We start from the raw sequence: 5,560 nt of genomic DNA, 5'->3' as shown, positions 1-5,560 counted from the left end.
TATAAAGATAGTGCTTGCTAGAGACAGTAGATGGGTGCCATTCAAGGTTCTCTCCGGCTGGTGGAAGAGGAAAGTGGTGCCATCTAGGTTTTGGATGTTAGGTGAAGCCCATTTTGCTTAATATTAGGGCAGTCATAATAATTATGACTGCCATTGTTATCATCACTCACTCATTACTCATAGCACAAAAAAATAACGTGGTGATCCAAAATCCCTGAATGTCATGCCGCCTGTCGTCACGTCTGTGCTCCAGTGTCATGTATGACGAAAAAAACACGTCACCCGTTGTTAACGAGTTAAATGATCTTAAAATTAGTAAAGTGACTATAATAGTCATAAAAGAAGGAAGTATTGCAGATTATAGTGTATGTTTTTGTTCTACTGGCAAAATAGTATTGACTATTTATACGTATCTGGTTGAGGAGTGTGAGAGTGTGTGTACATGTGCAAATGTGTGTTTGGTTTATACACATTTAATCCGCAAACTAACCATCACACACACATGTGACCAGAATGATGGGATTATCTCAAGCCAAGGATTTCCATTTATATATAGAGTCACTCTCAGACTATTAAACCCTCTTAGGATGAAGCTCTAGTCTTGTAGGAATAACCTGGTGTGAATAGCTCTATAATAAAAAAGAAATACTGTTTCCCTAAAACAAAACAGAAAAACTGGCTTGGGTTTTTTTTATCAAGAAAACCACTACTATTTTGGTTTCATGTAATTTATTGCTTTTCCAATGCAGTTAATTGTCAGGAGACATATGATAGCATTTACAGTACCATATATCCACAATGTTTAGATAAAATGAACTGAAAGTTGAGACACTGCATGTATTCTATGTATCCATCTTAACAGTACAAAATGTCCCATGAAATTAAAAGAGCAAAGGAGGTTTTTCTTTCTTTTTTTTTCTCTCTCTCTTTTTTACCTTTACCTTCCTATTTCGACTCTTTCATTCCTGTTCATAATCAGGTCTTCAGTATTCATATTTCCTTTTTCTTTTCACCAATTGCTTTAGTGTTTTTTATTTTTATTTTTATTTTCTGAGACAAGAAATATGAAGACTTTTTTTTTTAAAGATTATAAGCTAGTCATTATCACTGTTTCAGTTCCATTTGTTGGCCATTATTTTTATATTCATATTTATTTAATGATAATTATGTTTTTTCCTATTTTAAAACACACTCAAACAAACACGCATACACAAACACACAGGCTCTCTCTCTCTCTTTCTCTCTCTCTCTCTCTCTCTCTCTCTCTCTCTCTCTCTCTCTCTCTCTCTCTCTCTCTCTCTCTCTCACTCTCTCTCTCTCTCTCTCTCTCTCTCTCTCTCTCTCTCTCTCTCTCTCTCTCTCTCCTCTCCCTCTCCCTCTCCCTCTCTCTCTCCCTCTCCCTCTCCCTCTCCTTTTCCCTCTCCCTCTCCCTCTCCCTCTCCCTCTCCCTCTCCCTCTCCCTCTCTCTCTCTCTCTCTCTCTCTCTCTCTCTCTCTCTCTCTCTCTCTCTCTCTCTCTCTCTCTCTCTCTCCTCACTTATGAAAAGACATCATTGATTAATTTTCTTCTCTTTCCCCAAGCATCTTCTCAATGTACTATCCTGTTCCTTTTAATAAGGCTTATAGGTTAGCAGTATTTATGTCATGAGAAGTATACCATGAGTAAAGTGCTCATATTATCCAGCAAGTTAGAGTATTTGCTGTATGTAATATAATTTTTGTAAAAGAAAAGCATATTTTGATTTTTTTGACACTTTCTAAGACTGTTATCTCATATCCTGTACGAAATGTATTTATATAGTAAAGAAGTATATATAAAGCCTAAAATTGATTTATGTTCATGTAAATGTTTATGTACCAGTCAAATTATAGTGAAGCATATGGTAACATACTCCATATAAGTTCACATTATTTATATGATATTAAAGTTCATTGGTTTCCTCTGAGAAAAGCTGTTTTCTTACATTTTAGTTTTTCCTCAATTATTTTAGCTTTTATGGCTGTATTTTCTGGTAGCGATTATCAGTTTCAAAAGAGTTCTTTCTAATAATTTTCTCAATGAAAATAAAGCAAAAAGGGAGATATAATGCAAATGCCTAAAAGATTCTAAGCAGTTATTATTACTAAAGCTCCTCATGGGAAAACTAAGTAAAGAGAAAAAGGACCTACAGATAGAGAGACAAGCATGTAGATACATTATAAGTCCTTGAAGCAACAGTTATAATAAGATATGGCAGTGTGTACGTGTGAAAGGCAAATTATTATTTACACCATTTTTATCTTATAAGTATCAAAAATTACCTTTTAAAGGAGTTAAGGACTCTGCTAGAAATGACAAAAGTTGCATGTATCCTCCTAAATGATAGAGAAGATGAAACAAAAACAAAAGAGAAATGAGATTTGATTTAATCTTGCCATGTCTTCTACCATGCAGTACAATTCCATTAGCAAGAATCGGTTTTAGAAGCATCTTGAAAACTTGATAGAATGATTTCCATGAAACAGCTTAAAAATTTTCCACTTCAATACTGCTTCATGAATACTAGGAATGTATGTTAGAACCATCAGTGTGACAAAGTTTAGTTGATAATATGAGTGTTTACCATTCCACTTGGCCATAAATTTAATTTCACTCAAAAGAAAAAGATACAGACTCATATGGTTTTCAGGGTTTATTAACCATCTGCTTGCCTATGTTCCTATCTATTAATGCAATGTGTTGAATTTGAATATGTCTTAATTATAGAGTAGAATTAATAGCTCTTTCACAGATGTAATCCTGTATTGTAATATTCAAGTGTCATAATAAAAAGGTTAAATAAAAAGCGGGAAACTTCTTCTTATTGCTTTTGCTTTCTATATTAGACTGGTAAATACATTGAATGATTTATCAGCAATATTAGAACACAAATCAGAAAGATTTCCATCCTTGGCTGACCTCACATGGGCTCCAATTTAGCGTTGCAAATCACTTTCTAATAAAAGATTAATTAATGTTTTAGAAGAATTCCCTTACGAATAACAATCTGAATACAATAGTATCTGATTACTTAATGTTTAACATAGAAGAGACTAGCATTAGTGCCTGTTCACTATTGAAAAATAAGTAACATATATATGCATAGAGATACACATGCACAAATACACATAGCCATACAAACACACATGGATTCACACACACTCACACACACATACATATGCACTCACACTCACACAAACACAAATACATGCACTTATCCATACTCACATGTATACACACACACAACTGGATGCTTGACACTTGACAACAGCAGTGTCAACAGCAAGTGCACTTAAGAACTGCATAAACAGACAGACAGGCACATTTCTTCATATCATGATATCCCTGTTCTTTCCCTAAAATGGATTGCTCAAAGAAAGTCCAGTGTAAGCACAACAGTTTAAACTGGACTTCTTTGAGCAAATCATGTGCGTGAGCATGGATAAGTGCACGTGTTTATGTTTGTTCCAAAAGTCAAATCTGTGGATAGATTATAATCATAATATTAAATAGAATGAAAAGCGATAACGGGAATCTAAGTTTTCCATTGATTTTTCAGTGTATGATTATTATCCAAGGGATGCTATTACTTATATTCAACTGAAAAAGTTCTGAATGGGAGAATGGTAATTTATGGTACCAACATGTTTAACTGTCAAACACATTTGGTATTCAAAAAAAATTCCTTGTACCTATATGGTAACCTGCAGCTTCCTTGTTGGTTACTGGCTCTTATATTGTACATTCCAAAATATTAATACTGGTTGTCAAGGCGGGCTGTCTACGACACTAGCTGCACTGGCTGAAAATTAGAAGGACGATGGAAGGGTTTTCTCCGCCCTCAAGTAGCGCAGACTAGCCCAAACAATATTTTTCCATAAATACATCATAAAATGTGAGTTTAGGCTGACTTTGGAACCCTGTATCTCTAGAGCTAGCGCCATTACAGCAATACTACTTCATGACTGTGTGTGCTTCAACTGTGATCATGTCCTGATGTCACGTCGTGTGCATTGACACCAGTCTCTTAGGCCTAATCGGTGCCGACATGTAAGTCATGACACCTGTACACAATGGCTTAATAAATCTTCAGTTATACAGTACTTGTTTCTGAACTCATGCATGAATTACTGACTATTCCTGTCAAATGCTTACCCGGTACATGTATTGTATTTGAGTGATCTTTTTGTCCTTGGAAGAAGCTTGAAATTATGGAGATAATGATATAAAACACTAACTTTAATTACCATTCTTGATTGCGTAAAACACTAATATTGGTTGAGGAGGCCACAGCATTTTACTAAAAAGAATTCGGTATGAGCAAAACTGAACAGGAGGAAAAGAAAGAGGAGGAACAAGAAGAAGAGGAAGAATGAGAAGTAGAAAAGAAAGAAAGGGTCTGCAATAATTACAGTGCTTTGCTTTTAACCAGTCTCTTGTAGCACAGGTTGCCTTCCTCTACTCCATCTTATGTTTATTTTTGTTTTGTTACTGGGGATGAATATTTCTTTCATATTTGTTTACAAAAGTAAAGAATTCATGGATATAGTTACTTTTTGTCTTCTCAGAAAACAACAATACTTCTGTCAGATTGTGTAAAGAACATAATGAACTGATATGGCCTGCAGAGTACAATTAGAGTTGATTTTAGCGTTGAGAAAGGCTATCAGATGGCAAATAAATGTCCTATAATATAGTAAAACAAAAATTTTTTTAGTATAACAAGTGAATGAAAGAGAGCACAAAAAGTCTTGAAGTGTAGTGTGCTCCCTCACTCTAAAATAAAGCTTGTCTGGTGTGCAGTATAACATAGGAAATCACACTGCAAGGAGACAGTTAGGCTAAATGCAGTAGCAACGTGTCTCTGTAGCACAATATTTGAATGTGTGTGTGTGTGTGTGTGTGTGTGTGTGTGTGTGTGTGTGTGTGTGTGTGTGTGTGTGTGTGTGTGTGTGTGTGTGTGTGTGTGTGCGTGTTTTGTGTGTGTGTGTGTGTTGTGTGTGCGTATTGTGTGCGTGTGCGTGTTGTGTGCGTGTGCGTGTTGTGTGTGTGCGTGTTTTGTGTGTGTGTGTGTGTGTGTGTGTGTGTGTGTGTGTGTGTGTGTGTGTGTGTGTGTGTGTGTGTGTGTGTATAAGAATGAGAGAATAAGGGGTAGAGAGGATGGAATAGAAACAAAATATGTCTCCCTTTGTTAATATAAATGACAGAATAATTGTATGAATGTAAAAATTAACAAAGAGATCTATGGGACTGATCTATCTAAATAGTACATTTCTCAGCAAGGTAAATTGACCCAGCACATACTAATGTGAATCTCTTCAATAATACTACATTTTTGTATCCTGTCTGTGTGTTGCCCATGCACAAGTACTTGGCATATTCTAGATTCCTATCAATTAATGAAATATAATGAGGATAAATTCATCATTGCTTTCACAAACCTTGAACTGTATCCTAATACTTCTAAAATCACACAATTATCTTGATGCATGTTAGTGCATTCATAACTTTAATTGGTCATATTGAACCATACCTTGGCAGC

Source organism: Penaeus japonicus, unplaced genomic scaffold (assembly GCF_977035675.1).
Source record: "Penaeus japonicus unplaced genomic scaffold, GWHDUDI00000001_assembly GWHDUDI00000009, whole genome shotgun sequence".
NCBI lineage: Eukaryota > Metazoa > Arthropoda > Malacostraca > Decapoda > Penaeidae > Penaeus > Penaeus japonicus.
The sequence above is the reverse complement of the archived record's forward strand: the minus strand, read 5'-3'. Positions refer to the sequence as shown.